This window comes from Osmia bicornis, chromosome 3 (genome assembly GCF_907164935.1).
Source record: "Osmia bicornis bicornis chromosome 3, iOsmBic2.1, whole genome shotgun sequence".
Lineage (NCBI taxonomy): Eukaryota > Metazoa > Arthropoda > Insecta > Hymenoptera > Megachilidae > Osmia > Osmia bicornis.
Window position 1 is genome coordinate 10,010,115 of NC_060218.1, and position 18,220 is coordinate 10,028,334.

The window sequence follows — 18,220 nt, forward strand, 5'->3', positions numbered from 1 at the left end:
TAAATTAGCGTGCAAAATTAACAGGCATAAAATTAAACGATCGCCATGTACTGAATTATGAGAAACATACAGTTATTGGTATTTTATAACGCTTTAAATACCAGTTTATCTGCCGATGGATTTGTTATTCCAGTGTGATAAAATTAAATTAGTTTCTAAAAATAATTTTCTCATTGAAATTGTACTTCATCAATATTTTGATTTTTGAAGTTTTTATGTTTATTTTTATTCGAGTTTCGCTTTCAAGGTACAAGTAATTGGTAATTAAATCAATTTTATTAAATTAAAATTAATTTTTCATTAAATAAAGTTTCAAGATTCTTTGATCGATTAAAGGGTAATAAATATCGTTGTAGTACAGGTACGATGAACTGAAAGTCACGTTCGATTACAGCGTTTTTAATCTCACGTGGTATCCTGAAACTTTCTCACGAGTTCTTTTTCTTATCGATCGAAAGAACAAAGTTGGGATAGCAACGTGACAACTCGCGATAGTTGCTTTACATACGTGTCGTGATTCTTACTTGAGCGAGATAAATCTATCTGCCACAGCCTTTTCTTTCCACGATATCTTATGAATGTTCTCGTTGAAAGGACATAATAATAAATGGACTAATGTCGGCTAAAAATAAACGATTTCAATGTTTGTCAGAAGAAGTCGTTTAACTCTGCGTTATTTACTTCTTGCTAATTTTGTTGCATAATTCATTGATACAATTAATCATATCGTTGAACGTGTGCATCAGACGTACTATAAATATTGCAAGAAGCATACATTGGGACATTGGCGTTATTTATAATAAATATATCAGGAAATAATAATTTTAAAGTTTATAAACTAAATACACAGAAGAAAAAAAGTAATATAATATAATTTTGAAAGAAATCATAATTTTGCAGTGGAAAATTAATTACCAAGTTGTTATGATTTTCTTGAAAAGAAATCATATTTCCACTTACCTTTTTTTAATATAGAGTCATTACCCTTTTGCTTGTATCATCAATTACATGATACTCTATATAATCATTTATGAAACATATCGTTGAGTACAGTGAACCTAATCATTTGAAAGTTTCGAACAGGGGAAGAAGCATCGGATATTGAACGCGCGGAATATACAGAGTTGCCTTCCGCGATAGATAACTATTCTTGGCTCGTAATAATCAACTTTCATTCATTGTTTCACCATATTTGTTATGAGTTAGCCTCTCTACGTGACTCTATAGTTAGATGTATTGTCATCAGGTGCAGGCATTGCATTCTATCTTATCGCTTCAAATCTTGTGCTATCCAGTGAATGTACACGTTAATGCAGTTTCTTCTGATTCAAGATAATTACAATGTTGCATTGAATTTTATGTGGTAGATTTAGAACGATGTATTGAACGATTAGGTAAACGTTAAATTTCCTCTGTTAGTAATTTTATTGTTTGTTTACTCCTTGTGTTCTTTTTATCTTATCTATTCGTTATCTACGATTAAAAAATTCCACTTTGTTTAAGCACGTATGCCTATAAAATAAAATGCACAGTTTTGACATTCACTTTAATATGTTGATGTAGAATATCGAGCGAACTGGGCTTCTTTTGGGAAAATGACTTTGCCGGGGAATTAGTTGTTACGATATTAATATTAAAAATAATTAAAAATCAAAATAATATAATTTTTAGTTGTTATATGTTATAAAATTTAGTACAGAATTGAAAAATGTGAGTAATAAAGTAATATCAAATCAAATTTTCCCGCGTAAACGCATATATGCAAGTGGTGGAGGAGCATATATGTATACAGGACCTCTTCCCCTATCTCGTCATTCTCCTCGGGGATGCCTGAGGAGAAGGACGAACACCTAGTGAAGGAGAAGGCTGGTAATCCCAAGTCTACTTTGCTCGACACTCTACAAATATAAAATTGTATCTAAAATTTTTTTCCTCCAATTTTTCAAATTATTTTATTAAACTAAATGAGTAGCTCTCCTATGAAAGACAATGTATTAACAAATCACTATATGTAGTTGGAGGATTTCTGCTATATAATTTTAGCACAAAGATCACTCTATTTTATTTACCTTGTAATAATCAGCTATAAAGTAAAAAAGAAAAATCTCCTTTATCGTGGTACATACTTGTAATTGTATCACTAACTGCCTCACGAGAATACATACTATATCGATCTTCTTTGATATACGATATCTCTGACGTTTAATCATCTTTCGTTTCCTGTCCTTCTTCTTCTCTCCTTTACCTCTTTACTTTTTTATCTACCTCGCTTCAGTTATTTTCTCCTTTCCCTTTTGCTTTCTCTTTTCCCTCTTATCTTAACTTGTATGTATTTACTTGTTTCTTTATTTCCACGTTTCTATCTTCATTTTTGTGTTCCTCATTTTCTATTTATCCTACTTGTTCTTCATTACTTTTCTCAGTGATTGCTCTAAGCCTCTAAAGTCACCCTGTATATACATCTTTAGTGACGAAAGGATTAATGAATAGAATATGTAAGCAGGGTCTAGGAAGCGTTGCTTTGTCAGTCGCGATTCATCTGGATCACGCAAGGGATTGATGTTCGCTCCTGGATCGTTGACCTGCACTCTGAAAATCGTTGCACTACGTTCGTTTGTTCAACGCCCACCCTCGAATGATTTATTCGGATTATAAATCGGCGCGAAACTCCTATATCATCCTGTCGCGATGCAACGGCAAGCCAAACTCGTCAATTTTCGACCCACGCTGTGCTCGCGCCTTTACCCCTTCGCGCAACATAGAAATTCTTGTTCCTTGCTAGATTTACACTTTTGCAATCTTGGTCTGCACTCTTCTGTAATTTGTGTAATTGTGTAATTTTTGTAATTTGTAAAATTGGTTAAATAGCAAAGGTAAAATTTCATAAAATTTAAAAAGTTTACACATCACACTAATGAAAAAGTTTAATTTTGATTTTTCTTTAAATATACAAAGAAATTCATGGTTTTATTTATTTATTTATTTTTGTTTAATTGTTTGATGAAGTAGTTGAAAGTGGAAAAGTGGAAAATACAGAGGTCAAGGTTCTAATATAAAGCCTTCGTTTTCATCCTTAACACGTCAATTACAGTGGTTAGTTAAAGGAAAAAACAGCATTTGGATTTTAACTATAGCTTCTTGAAACAAGTACCGTACTTCCGAAAGCAACAAGTAAAACGTTGTAGGTACACGATCGGAAAACTTTCTCCGGAACGATCTTCTTTAAAAGCGTTGTTCAGTGAACAAGTTAATTTCGTTTCGGTGTATCCCTAAACCACACTAGAGACATTAACCTTGTCTTGCACCTGTTTTTTTAAATAAATTAATACGAAGAAACGGTAAAACTAAATTTAAAACTTGATGTGTACATCTATTTTCAATCATTTTTCTTTAGCATAAATATGCTTCTACTTTACCAACAAAGTATGTTTTTATTTTATTTTTTTGTATTTCATTATTGTCATAAAATGATACTCTACAATAAAATATAGGTTACGATTCAATTGTCTATTTTTGCTTTATTTTTTTTTTATACAAAATTGTAGTTAAATGTAGACCCAATGGGTCAATTGGATACAAAATTTTGTATCTAATGGTATGTTTTATTTGATATGTTTCAGGTGAGAATGCGTACCATCTAAAGTAGTCTTGTTCATTAGTGAGTGCAATAAGTGAGTATTTTATATATTATATGCATATTAATTGAATTTTATTTTTGGATTGTTTTTTAAAAATCCTTGACAAATTACAAGTTATTAAAATATTACTAAAAATTATCATAATAATACTTCTCCACCGCTATTTCTAATTATGAATGCACAGTTTATAAAGCCACACAATTTCTTGTGGCATTTTGTCTCATTATATTTATAATTCCGACTATTTACAATCGTCTCCGTTCCAACCGGTGAAATTACAGAAAATTATCCTTATTATCTCCACTGATAGCTTCTTCTTGCCGTGCTGTAATACTTTTACTGGTAAACAGTTCAACTTTTTGTCAAAGACAAATGAAAAATGAATCTAGAAAGCTGTCACCGCTGACCCAATTGCGATTCCATTTATTTTCTGTTTGTCATCCAAACAAATTTTCTGTCGAACCATCTAAAACTTGTTAGTCTTCATTTAATTCAATAATCATTATCTCAATTTTCACTTGTCACTTGAAAATAATACTCGAATGACAAACAAGAATTTCAATGAGATACCTGATATTCTTACTTACATTATTTCCTTGTTAATATTGGTGAAAGAAAAGTAGGCTAGAATTTTTAAATAATTCCTAAACTTTTCATTAGTTTTTCTAAATTTCGACCAGATGTTATCTGAAAAGTATTGAAAAGGTACGTTTATCAAGTGTCCCGTCTCGTTTCCCTCCCATTCGCCTCTTTTCTTCCCTTTATTCTCCCTAAGATAACTCGGGGAACGAGTTTCGCAACTAGGCGACCTCAGCAAAGCACGCGATAGAGGGAAGACGGTTAAATAAAAAGAAAAAAAAAAAACAAACAAAAATATAGAAACGACGCGAGGACAGAAAGAGAGGGAAGGCTTATTTGCATGCAGTGTACGCGCGACACTGTGTACCAGTAGATCGTTGATCGCCTAATAAAGCGAAGCGACAGACATTCCATTGCGCTTTGACTACACTTTTGCCAGTCCTACCATCCCCGAGTAATTTGAGCGTTAATGAGGGAGAGACGATGGAGGATCCTATCGGACGGTATGCGTAAGCGAAACGTGCACGTAGGTGTTTCGTATCGGCCAGCTTGTTACCTCTTTATACGGTGATCCAGGTGGAAATTTAAAAAATACACTTTCTTGTACAGGATGTCGTATAACGAGTAGTGCAAAAAGAAATTTTGAAAAAAGAATAAGTCGAAAGTATTTTTTGTAGAAGGTTTCTTTTTAAGAAAACTCAGTATTCAGAAATTGTTCTGTGCTATTGTTCATTCATTCATGAATAGTATTTATTGTATAATTAAGTTTCTATTTTGAGAATGGTCTTCAAATATTCGTCGAGTACACAAGGGCTATAATGCCAGTTGGAAGTATAAGGCCACTTGATTTATTGTTACTTTTTATGATGAACAGGTATAACGAGATTAAATCAGTGATAATTAGCGCGTAACTCTGCTGAAACTTAACCTTGTAATAATTCCTTTAAGACGAATTTATTACCTGTACTCTTAATTGTTTTATGTAGTGAAACATCTGCTGCAGTAATAGAGTTGACTCATTTGTTAAAATTCATTAGTTGTTATGTAAAATTTCATTATCGAGAGAATCGAAATAAATATTAAATAAATTATTCATCGATATTTCCCGATCGATTTCGGATTATTACCGAGAAAATGCCCGAGGGAAAGGGTTAAGCACCATTCCCGCTGTGATTTGCATTCACATGCGCGCAAACAAGGTGTCGGTCATCGTGTAATGTCGAGTGTTTGGTTACCTGTTTGATTAGATGGCACACATCTAGGGTTACGTCGATAAGCACACATCGTGTATTCACGTTGAAATGCGATCGTATGTATCGTTTTTGTTAAGCATGATCTTTGCAATGACACGCACTGTCCTTCTTCAAAGACGAAGGTGTTTATTTCATTTTGAAATAGGATTTTCATCAGTCTGTCAGATTTGTTTTCCTATTCAAATTCGATCTAATTTGTGACAGTAAACGAATTGAAAATGCGAAAAATATATTGGAATTTAATAAACAAGAAATTAATATTTAGGCCATAAACTTGATTAGTCTGTCACGATGGATTCATTTCCTTTCGATCGGGAAAATGAATTCTCAATGAATTGCGGCGGTAGGCCCGGTCGAAGTTGGAAAAAAAAAGAGAAGAAAATGACAATCGTACATCCTGCGGAAGCGGATGTTAGCAGGCACGCTTGGCTGACCTCTCCAACCTTCCGCTCCTCTCCTCTCTTTTCATACCTGCACATCATTGTAAAATATAGTGTTTTGTTGTATTATATAAATGCACGTAAATGCATAGGCTTCGACGATCGTTTATTTATTGAACTTGAAGCTGTTTTCGCACCGCGACAATTTCCGTTCACCTTTGAACTTGGAATTACGTATGTAGTCGCATCGGGCGTGCATCAATTAATTTGCTTCGGCCAAGTTGATTTAATCGATAATGAGTGCTCTGCAAAATTTAGTAGATTCTTTAGATTTTCACTGCTGCGATGTTCTTAGTTCTTTATTTATAATCTTATTAATTTCAGAAATTTTTTCAAACTTTGAATTTTGATGACGATATTCATTTTAATGATACAAATTTCTTTTGTTGCAAAATGGTAAGATATTTTGGTTTAAAATGTTAACAAAGAGAGTCTACTTTGAAAATAATATAAACTTTTGAATATTTCTAATAATAAACGCACCAAAATATAATATGTTTAAATTTCATGTAGAAGATTAATTGCTTACGCCATTGGGCTACCGTAGTCCATATGCACGATGTGCGTTTAATCTTGGCTCGCCATATGCGTTGATTTCAATTCTAGTGGCTCATTTACCACTCGGTGCACAATTTCATTCGTGTATTCAACCTCGAGGCATACTTATTCAGCTCGATGTTAGCGACCTGAAACGAGGGTCTGCAAAGTTGAGCACCGTGTTTCGCGGTGTGTCAACGTTGCACCACTTTATCGGACACGAGTGGTCGTGATAGGCAGCGAACATTACCATCGGGGAAAAATAATACAACGGTTAATTGTAATTGAAGGCGATTGAAACGTTTGGCTCGGTAGTCTGCGTCTTCCGGTTCGAACGATAGTTTTCTTCATGCTTCATGCTACTGATTTTAGCCTCATTTTAGTTGCAGCATTGTTTTATTTGTTTTACAGGTCTGGGTTACGATTTACCAGGCTTTGCCATTTGAAAGTTAAATTAATTCTCTTTTTGATATTTGTATTATTAAAATTATTAGAATCTTGACTTTAAGCTTCTTTGGTTTTTCACAAATTCATTTTATTTTTCATGGAATACATTAATAATGTTGTTGGAATTAACCCGTTGAACTCCAAGTTTTTGTATTTTTTAACATTTTCTGGAAGGTTAATTTCGTTCCATTCTTCATAGAATATTTAATTAGATTTTCTAGATCGAGTTCACGGTTAAGATCAAAGTTCCTGAACTCTTAAATTCTAAGCTCCTGAAATACGAACTTATCTATTATCATTAAATGTTATTTATCGAGATTCTTCTATATTGTATCGGAATAATTAAATTTACATTAGATAATTCCCGTGTACATATACGATAAGAGTTCATAGGGTTAAAGTTGGGAATACATTTTTCAGATAAGAATTCAGTGATTCTGAAAGAATCGATAAGATAAATGTAGATAAATGTCAGAAGTGATTGATAACTTAGTTTCATTATATTTTATGATAATTATTTTACTAATAATGCACCCAAAAAAAACATAATATTAATAATTATGTTGATTCTATTTAATCAATTAATATTTAATCAAATTAATAGTAAGTTTGTTAAATATTTTTTAAATTTTACACTGAAGTTACACAGAAGACATCATTTCGAAAGCGAAAGAATATTTTCATTCAACAGCTTCATTCCTTTTTAATCCTTTAATCGGATTAACAGCGGTAAGCGATCTAAGAATTTTAATTACCTCGATATTGATCTAATTACACGGGTAAACGTTTTGCATCGTAAATTAACAGGAACTTAGCTAACAATGTTTTGCTATGAATGGAACGGAATTAGCAGGATGAGAATGACACGCAACCTGCAACCGGCAATTCGATTCCCGTTACGACGAAAGAACAACGCGTTACACGGTAATCTCTAACTATCTTACAATTTACTGCCGTTTTCGCCGTTATTAAGACCGAAGTATCCTCCTGGATACCGTTCCACGTTAAACAAGAAACCTATATTTCATCATAAATTGTGCACAGCATCGAGCAAAGTAAGTTTCCCTAGGGAAAATGGCGATATAGAGGTAGCAGGACTTCTTCAAATCCTAATTTTGAATATATTAACATTAAAAGTAATTTAGAAACAAATTAAGTATATAAAATTTAGTATATAACTGAAATTAATTCATTCAAATTCTCCCGCGAAAATGTCCATACGCAAGTGGTGATTGCCCTCGGGGCCGCCAAAGGGAAAAAATGGAAGCTCAGAGAAGAAGAGGGCCAAGAACCCTGGAACTAGATAGAAGCTTGAATTTTTAAGCTCTACTTATCGTCGTAATGCAATGTAGACCAAGGAATAAGGAACAAACAAGTAATTGCTGTAACTAGATTCATGTAATCGTCGGAACTTACGTTTGACGGACCTACGTTCCAGTGATTATGTGTGACTTTTACGAGTAGCTCCCTGTGAAATTGATTTACGGTTATTACCGGATGTTTCCAAACAGGATAACTGAAACGTTCGTCTGCAAAGAGACATCAAAGCGAGAAACATGAATAGTATCATTCAGATAGAATTTTTTATTCGATCCTGTCATCTTCCTTTAAGCATCAACATTTAAGTTATAATATTTGTTGACAGTTTTGGTACAGACGCTTACTACGAGATATCTCGTAGTTGGCAGTGAACGGGTTAAAGGATTAAATAAATTTTTAATTTGTTGAAAATAATTTTCTATTTCTAGTTTAGTCTGACGGTAAAAATTTGAACACCTCTCTAGGGAAGACGCTTGCACGGGTCAGTTCGACAATGATCGGTGGAAAATCGCGTCTGCAGCTTCTATGTAGTCTGTGCCATTCCTCTTGAAGACGGTTGAACGGCCTCGTAACGTCTTGAAGAAGGAATGATTGAGCCGCAGTCGGAGAAGCAGCCGCAGAGCTGCCTCTCCGACATCGTTTAACTGGATTAGGAAGCCAGTCTGAGAAACGGCCATGTCCCGTGATATACTTCAGATGTACAATGTCAACACGTGTGCACGCTGATGCATCACAATTGCATGCGCATCGATGCACCACGTTCTCTAGATGACTATTTGTATAAATCGTTCCACATTAAATTGTACAACGTTGCACCTCGAGCTCGGAGATTCTACTTTAATCTTCGATATTTATTAATAATATTGAGAAATTAATTAGCACATTTGCATATAGAGTGTTTGGAAAAATTATCAACTTAGCAATTAAATTCACAGTTTTTCTACTTGTGTTGCTTGAAAATTGTCAAAATTCTATTGCAGGGAGGTTGAAAAAGTATCATAAAATTGTTATTTGTTGAATTCAACAGTTTAGTATTGCGAGATTCGACGATGTTGGAGGTAGTTTGGCGAACAAACCGTTCGTGATGCGTGCCCACACGTGACTGCACAAGTTGCAGCCGATGCATTTAAAGCACGCGTCCTCTCTTCCGCTTCCTGCGCGCTAGCGAATGCGGGTAATTAATTTTGCCGCTATATCGTCTTCGGGAAACGGATAGTAAGGATTGAAGAAGTGATGTTCCGCCAACCATGTTATACAATCTACATTTTTCAAGCTGCAGATATATTACCCATTTCGCTTTGAAAGGCGAGTTTTCCATATAAAAATAAATATTACATAAATTACAATAGCCATTCTATAAAATGTATTAAACTTTCAAATAAAATTTATTTAGATTTAGATTTAGATTCTAGACGATTTAAAAAAAAGTGATGGATTGGATTGGAGTAAATATTAATATTAATATAATATTGGTATTATATTAAATTGCAAATATTGGTCTAAGGAGTTAATCAAAATTATTTTATAATTGTGTCAAATATTTTTATTTATTTTTTTAACATGAGATTGTTCAAATGTAAATTACATCTACATCCGATGGTTTCATTGCAAAAAGACACGTATCTCGTCCGTGTACCGTGAAATCTATAAAGAAGCAATTCCGTCCAAATAAAACATCGAAATGGCATCGTGCGAGAGCTCACGCATTTTCACCGTTGATTTGTAGAGCGTGGCCAAGTTTTATCCATGGTCAGCTAGTGAGCACCGTTGGTCAGCACTTACTTAGCCATAATAGCTCGTTATCAACACTTTACATCGCTTTATATCGCGGCGCATCGCAAACACTTGCGGTTCGACATGAAAAGAGATTTCTCGAAGTATCTTGAACACGTGTACGTGTACTGTCTTTGATAGAAATTGTTCCTGGAGCGAAGTTTCTATTAATGTTCCGATAAAGGATCAATTTATCAATGAACGTACAATAGAAACAACATTATTCAAGTAGGAATAGTTCGAATTATAAAAAAGTATCGCTTGAATGGTACAATTTCCTGTATAAAATGAAAAAGACAAATCATTATTAAAAATCTGCAAAAAGAAACAGTATCTTTGAGAAAAACAAAAATTCAGCAAAGTTTAAGGGATGATTTCCTCCCCTTCAGAATTTTCTACAATCTTACAAAGTTTCATTCTGAGTTATAGAATCAATAATTATCAAAGCTTTGTTAATTGGTTTCCAGTGAACAACAGATATCGAAGAGCCTATTAATAGATTTCCAGTAGATAAAATGTCCTCCAATTGATAGGAAAGCTGTAGGTATAGAACAGACAAATGATAGCTTCATTATCTGTTTCCAGTTATTTCCATTCGATAGGAAAAGAAAACTTCGTTTACTTAATTACCATTAAAATATAAAGCGATGGTGGTTATCCATTTGATCAGCAATCAGTAACTAACGTGTTAATTACATAGCTAAAAAGATAATAGAAAAACAATCGTTACCGAGGAAAAGTAGATTTCATTCTCAAGCATATCTCTATTACCGATGAGATTCGAGACGATTTCACTTGCTCTGCTCGTTCCCATCATCCACCATCTGCCAGATTTTCAGAACACCTGTTTATCGTGCGTTTAACCACATGAACCGATTTGCGCTCCTTCTTGCGTTTTATCATTTCACCCTGCTGTTCTGCTTACGTCATCTATTTCTTTCATTTTTTATTTTTTCCGTAAAGAGAAAACCCTTTGATACAAAAGCCAAAGTAATTAACAAGAGAATGAATGCTAAAGAAAAAATTTTCTAAATATTAAGAATTTAATTTAATTATTCTTAAGTAATTTTGCGTTATTTGCAATTTTTACTCAAATGACATTCAGTTCTAGAAAGAAATGATGAAAAGTGTAAGGATGATGGATGCAGGGTAGAATCCGAAGAAATGTATGAATATCATCCATTTTACCTACTTTTATGTAATCACGATTTCACTTGGTACATTTTTTTAAAACTGTTTCTTTATTGCGTTTCCCTTTTCCTCTCTTTCACTTGTTTATATCTTTTTGTGAGATTCAGACGTACATCATGTACGTGCGTATAGTTACACGTGAAAAGGAAGAGAGAGTCGAGATATCCTTTCATCTTATAATTATTATTTTTTTGTTCGTTCCGCGGCGTCGGTGTCAAGTTTTAATGTAAGTTAGAAAGTTGAAGTCCGGTTACAACTGATTGTGCGTGGCTGGATAAAATAACGAGGGGGTGAAATTTCAGTTAATTTTGGCGCAGTTTTTCATTGCAAGTGAATCAACAGCCATTTTTATTTTATTTGTTTATATCTTATTATATTTATTAACAGAATAGAAATATAAAATTTCATGTCAGTTTCCTATTCGCGTGCATTGGACCCATATTTAAACCCGTTCAATTACTAACATAATGGAATGATTTTCGGTACAGTTATCTGTAATTAGTGATATCACGAAGCAACATTAATTTCTACGGCCAGGTAATTCGGTTTAGAATGCAGAATGTACGGTATGGAAGTAATTTAGTAGTTGCTTTTTGTAGCGGTGAAATACTAATTTCAACGAAGAACAGTCGTTTCTCCGACTTGAATAAATGATACAATAAATTCATTCATTTACCTTCTTGTAACGTTCAGAAGCTCGGAATAATTAATAGTTAGTACTGTATTTATTAAACACGATGGTTTTTGTTTATTTATACGGTACGTTATTATTTATAGATAATAAGTGTCTCCAGATTAATATCGTAGCAATAAAATTTGGTGAGGTGCAAAAGTGCAACAGATTTGTCGTATGGCTGCAATGCACGTCCAGGTCAATGTACTTTGCGGCCCACCATTGGCGAATAGCGAGACTGTGCTCGATAAGCGTGAAGCTCGCAAAAGAAGCACGCAAGATCGTACGAGTTTCTGTTTAAAGATCCTCTAAATGATCATTATTTTGAAAATTTTGGATCCGACTATAAATAGCTTTCAGCGATTCAATTAGTTACAAAAGAAAGGAACGAGCGACCTTTGTCGAATCAAGCAACAAGAACGTTTCACAATACTCGTTTAATGTTAATCAAGCTTGGAATAAGTGAAATTTCTTTGCAGAAAAAAGGAAGAGTTCGTTGAATGAAGTGTTCTCTGCGAGATACAGAAAGGAAAAAGTGATTCGTTAACTAGTTTTAATGCATTTCTTAATTGCTGGGAGAAACTGGCTGCTGACAAGTGTTTATGCTATTGTCAAAGCAGTATTGTTAAAGTACTAATTAATAATAGTAATTAATTCTTCGATATTGAGACATTCAGGATTTTTAATTAACGTATTTCTATCATTCTGTTTGTACTACCAAAAATGTATCATCCAATTAAACGGTCTGTGTAAATCTTTATTCAAGCTAACTGGATTGTTTAAGCCTTGATTTGAGAGTTAAATTATCCAATCTGGTAAAAAGAAGCGAGGAAATATGATACTGTCCTTAATTAACCCTTTCGTTACAGCGATTTCTGCTTTCGTACATTTATACCTACATTAAATTGTTTAATTTGAATAGCATTAGTATACACTCGCAGTCAAATCAGGCTTTACTAGGGAAAATGGCGATATAGGGAAGCAAAATTTCTCAAAATTCTAATTTTGACAATATTAATATTAAAAGTGATTTAGAAACAAAATAATATAATTTTTAATTATCAGTTATTACAAAATTTGGTGTGTAACTAAAAAGTACGAATAAGAAAATAAATATATTAATTCAAATTTTTTAAATTTAAATTTAAATCCTTCGTTGCATCCTCATTTTTCCTAGGGACGCCTACGGAGAGGGGAAGGATAGGAAGCATAATTTGATCGTGAGTGTACAATACTTCTTTGAGAATTTAAAATTCCTTGACCTAAGGTTCATGGAAATATCCTAACAAAATTTACCGATTTGTATATTTAATTTTCTCATGTTTACTGTACAAGCGCACGCGATTACATCCATCAAAGAGGCTACAATTTTCCCTGATTTATTCCTCTCTTTCAATTTTTCATTAGACTCGTTTCTCACGAACGAAACAGAGAAACGATTTGTTGTCACGGCATTTCGAATAGAGCATCGTGGAACAGAAGACCTACGGTTGAACCGTGATTGAACGCCGAATAAAAATGGGTCGACGTCGATGACTAGGAGGATGGTACGAGCTGACACTATGTCGCGAATGTCGTCTTCCTGATATTTATTAAATTACAGAAATCCATGTGTAACTATATATTTTTTTTTTTCATCGTCATTCGAAACGCTTTCTGTTTCATGTTTTCTCAGCGGGACAGAGAGTTTCGAGTCATTTTGTAAGGAGCCTGTTAATGGAACGAGGTAAAAGTAAAAGTGACAAGAAAAATGCTTACAACCTGGTGATCAGGTGTTTCAGTGGTGTTAAAGTGTTTTTATAAAGGCTTTTAAGGTGAGAAAGAAGTGCTATGAACGGGTTATTAATGAGAGGGGTAATTGATAATTGAACCTTCAACTTTTAAGTTGTATGATGTAGTACAGAAAAATTAATTAGCCTCGGATAAGAAACTACTAGAACAGCAGTAATTTAAATTTTATTTTAAATATATTTTTATTTTCTGAGTTTTCTTGTATTCTTGTGAATATTATTTAATATTAATTGCTTATCGAAGTAGTTGTGGAAACATTATTCATGAATTTTGTTTTTCAGTAGATTTATAGCTTAAATTAAAATTTTAATACAAATTATTTTCACCAATATCAATAAGAACATTATTCAGGAAAATACTTTCTCCAATATAAATTGCATATTATCTATTATCTATGGTAATAAATTAATATAAAACGTGCTTGAATGCTAAGAGCAATACCTTAAGATCCATTATCAGTTTAAAGTCGGTAGATTACTGTTGTATGTAAATGAAGACTTAACTTATTGATTAACAACGAATCAATTTGCATGTGTAATATGAGCTTTACATCCATGCCTACCTCATAGAATTGACAGTAACTTAATTAACTAGACCTGTTTTCAGTAATTTAAACTGACAGCATGATATGCAAATTTTTGAATGAAAATTCTAGAGTTTGGTAAAAATGTAATTTAATCTAACAAAATTTTATTTGATATTTACTATAAAATTTAACAAAAATTTGATGCTATTTAAAAAAATTACGTTTGTCAATAGAGATGTTAAAATTTTACAGTAAAATTTCAAAGTATAATTTACTGTAGTGTAAATATAAGAGATTCGCGTGAAGTAATTGTACAAATGTCATTAACAATATTCATTTACTTAACACTTATTGTCGCAATGGTCATGCTACAAATGTTTAACCAATACCATATCCTTTGTTTCAATATTGGCCTACATTGCTTTCACTTTTTACGTATCCTTACTTTCTCATGGTCACGCTGCGAGGATTATCCAAGTTCCATTGAAACCGCGTCTGAATAGTTTGCGAAAGAATTAGAAAATCGCGATATAAGCGCGGCTCGTGTTAATTATGTAAAAGCATGCAAACGGATGAAACTACGCATGTACTTACGTACGTATGTTTCATACGAACATTCAGTTTGATTTTAAATTATATATAAAATGAAATTTCAAGAAATCTTCTTTTGCTTTAAAATAATTAGAATTAGACGTTGATTAGTTCAATTATAGCTCTGTATTAGAAAATTATGATTTGTTACTAGTGCTTTAAAAATTAATTATAAATTCTACAGAGATCTCTTGATTTATTTTTTAATATCGCATTAAAGATTTCTTAAATATTTTAATTGTAATTATTATATTATAGAAAATTCAATATTTCCTATACATTATTAAAAATCTGTGTTTCATTAATGCAATTTATACCAATCTTAGGATATTTAGTTTCTCTACTGAGAAAAGTTCCTTATTAAAATTTTTGCAATCATTTACAGATATAAAGATAACAAGAATGACGGCATCAAATTCTTGGGATTTTTCTTATTGTTTCTTACCTCTTACCTTTTGGAAAACAATGAGTATTCTATCATCGCTTAAATATGTTAAAAGCTAATTTCATACGCGTTTAACGAATACAGCTGATTCTTTATAATTGACTTAATACGATAACTACTTGACTATTGCTGTTATTTTCGTTTCATCGAAATAGTACTTATCTTTGAAGGTGTTCAATCGTACTATAGTAATTTCGTATGCAAATTCTTCTCGAGAAAGCTGAAAATACTGAATATTGGTGAAATTTCCGTAACTAGTTAGTATTATGGTGTTTCATGGCCGACTTTGCTTCAAACATTTTATTATTTCTTTCCTCGTTTGGTACATCCTCTTTTTATCGTAATTTTGCACATGCAATAGCTAGTAATATATACCTATTACATTTATAAAAGGTTTTAAATTAAACAACTAATTCTCATTGTTTTGTTTTCGAGTTTTTGGAATAAGCCTTCTTAGGCTTAGGTTCTTGGGTTCGTTTTAGGGTTTTCTTAGATTCCTTTTAGGCTCTCCTTAGGTTCCCTTTAGGCTTTTCCTAGGGTCTCCTTAGGTTCCCTTTAGGTTATTCTTAGGCTCTCCTTAGATTCTTGCAGAGTTTTGCCTAAGTTTTCCCAAGATTTAAAGCAGACTCTTGTTTTACCTTTTCCCTTAACCGAGAGAATCCTCCCCGACTACACAAAATGCCCACTAATAGAAAAAATAAAAATGATTTTCGAATTGAACATACTAATTTAATATTTTAAACGATATAGCAATTTATTATAGAATCCATGTTTTAACATCAAATTCATCCCTGTCATAAACGTATCAGTACGATGTTTATTTAACCATTACAGTTGTTTTCAATGAACCACCTTGCGTACAATATAGGAGAATGATTCATGTTAATTTGCTAAGTAATTTCACTTTTCTTGATTTCTAAAAATAAAACGACCTCGCTTTCGTTGCTAGTATATGCGGGCGAGTGGAACTGTTGTTTGAACTGGTGTAATTTCTGTCAAGTCAGAGATATGCTATTCGAAATATCACCCACTTGGTTCTTGCTGAAATTGGCCATCCGGAATACGATTACTTTGAAACTGAGACATTGTGAACGATGCGTAGGCTCGACGTAGGATTTTACTTTCCCCAGTGACACAATAAAATTGGAAGTGCTTGAACGCGTTTGATTACGACGAGGAGAAACATGATAATCAGGAGGAGTTTGTTCAGTTAACTATCCTTTTCAGTTTCTTAGTTTCGTTAGAAACATTTGAAATAAGATTATGTATATATCTAATATTTTTTTAGACACTTATAATAATTTGAGGAAGAGAAATTAATTGGTACTCAATTGGCAACAAAGACAAAAACACTTTTTGTAAAATTATTCCACAAAATAATAAATGTAATAATTTTTCATTTAATACAAGAGATGCATAAATTAACGTGATCCCTGGAACCTGAATTTTTCGGTAATTTCAATGCTCATTATCTCCAAATTATTCATGCATTTTTCTTTGCATTCATTTCTGGATACATACGACTGATATGATTCATTAAAAGCTCGTTAAAACTCTACTGGCGTTCGTATTCAAAAGAAAATTAGCAAATAATACGCAGCTTCAATGGACGACCGGTGGAACATAAATTAGTTAAATGCAAGGCAAACCTAGTTTAATTACAGATTAAGCGTTTCTGACCCACTAAATATATGTCGCTTAGGTGTGGCTTTACGCCCTTGTGACTGCGCCTAGAAACCTCGTGCTCCGCGATAATTAGAAGACGCGAATTCATGTCGGACTTCCTTTTCTTTCAGACGAGCCTGCAGGTTATCACAAATACAATTCAAATGGCAAAGATGCCTTTTGTCTAACGTTAGTAAGCACAGGAGATACCAAGTAATAGAGCTCGTTTTCATTTAATGATCCTTGACCGTGCAAATAATAATTAGGGTTAATTATGTACATAAGACAAGTTATCAAGAGAATTCGCGATTTCGTGTTGAAAACAAGGCAAGAAATACCTGTACATTATGTAAACACGTTATTGTCGTACTAGGATGAATGACAAGCGGAAATGTTCCTTCTCACGTGGCACGATCAAAACTCTGATTAATCCCCGTTAGCTCGTTCCTTCCGTGCGAAGGAATTTAATTTATCGATTAATCGGATGCCGTTCTGCTCCGAAAAGGAAGGAAACCATAGAACTACCACGATAATTAGGTTTAATTGAACCACATGGTTTCTAAGAAATTCAACCACTGTTGCCTCTGGCCAGTCATAAAAAGAAGTTGTTCTTTTATATTCGTCTGCAGACAGTCTAGGCATTTTTCATTTGCTTCCTGATTAATTAGAAACGAAATGCATGTAACGGTTGGTGTAATTAACGTTACTCGATGGTAGGATATACCTACAGGGTGTTTTGCGCAAATGTTTATAACATTTATTCTATACAGAAAAATGTAAACGGGGAGACGATGAGTGACTGTACGAAATAAAGTCATTTAAGGCGATTCAAAATTGCCCAACCGTATCGTAAGGTGATCATTTGAGTAATTGTGAGGCTATCAATTCGTCGATCAACGTAATCCCTGTATCTAAAGCCATTAGAACGTTTTATAGATTAGACGGAAGATAAAGTTTGTCAGACGGCTCCATAAAGTTTCAGTGACTACAGAAGGTATAAAATAACATCAAACCGGCTTGTGTACACGTCCCGTGAGAATTGCTTTCCTTGCACGTGACATGAAAAAAGTACTCTTTTTATTTCATCAAATTTTATGTAAAAATGAATTAAAGATAAAGATCTAATTATATTCCGAATAAAAGTAACATTCGAAGCTTATTTTTACAAAGTAATTGTGTATAGATCATCTTTCTATAAAGTAGTTTAATAAAATCTTGTATGGTATCACGAGGCAAAGTCTTTGACAGCAAATAATTCTTTTAGCGCAAAGCATTGCGCGTGTCTAACATCATCGTTACATAATATAATTTTATGCAACGCCTTCGTTGTGTAATACTGTTCTTTTGCATA

The 18,220-nt window shown here is 33.1% G+C and overlaps 1 protein-coding gene across 4 annotated transcripts in view; it reads left to right on the forward strand.

Annotated features, from left to right (window-relative positions):
- Positions 1 to 18,220, forward strand: part of LOC114874319 (putative uncharacterized protein DDB_G0277255) — a 69,578-nt gene that overhangs the window by 26,073 nt on the left and 25,285 nt on the right. For 2 of the 4 annotated variants that reach the window (XM_029183501.2, XM_029183500.2), the window contains exon 2: positions 3,621 to 3,671. The exons of the other annotated variants lie outside the window; for them this stretch is intronic. The gene's annotated coding sequence lies outside the window, so the exon portion shown is untranslated. The remainder of the gene's footprint in view (positions 1 to 3,620; positions 3,672 to 18,220) is intronic. 4 annotated transcript variants of the gene reach the window in all.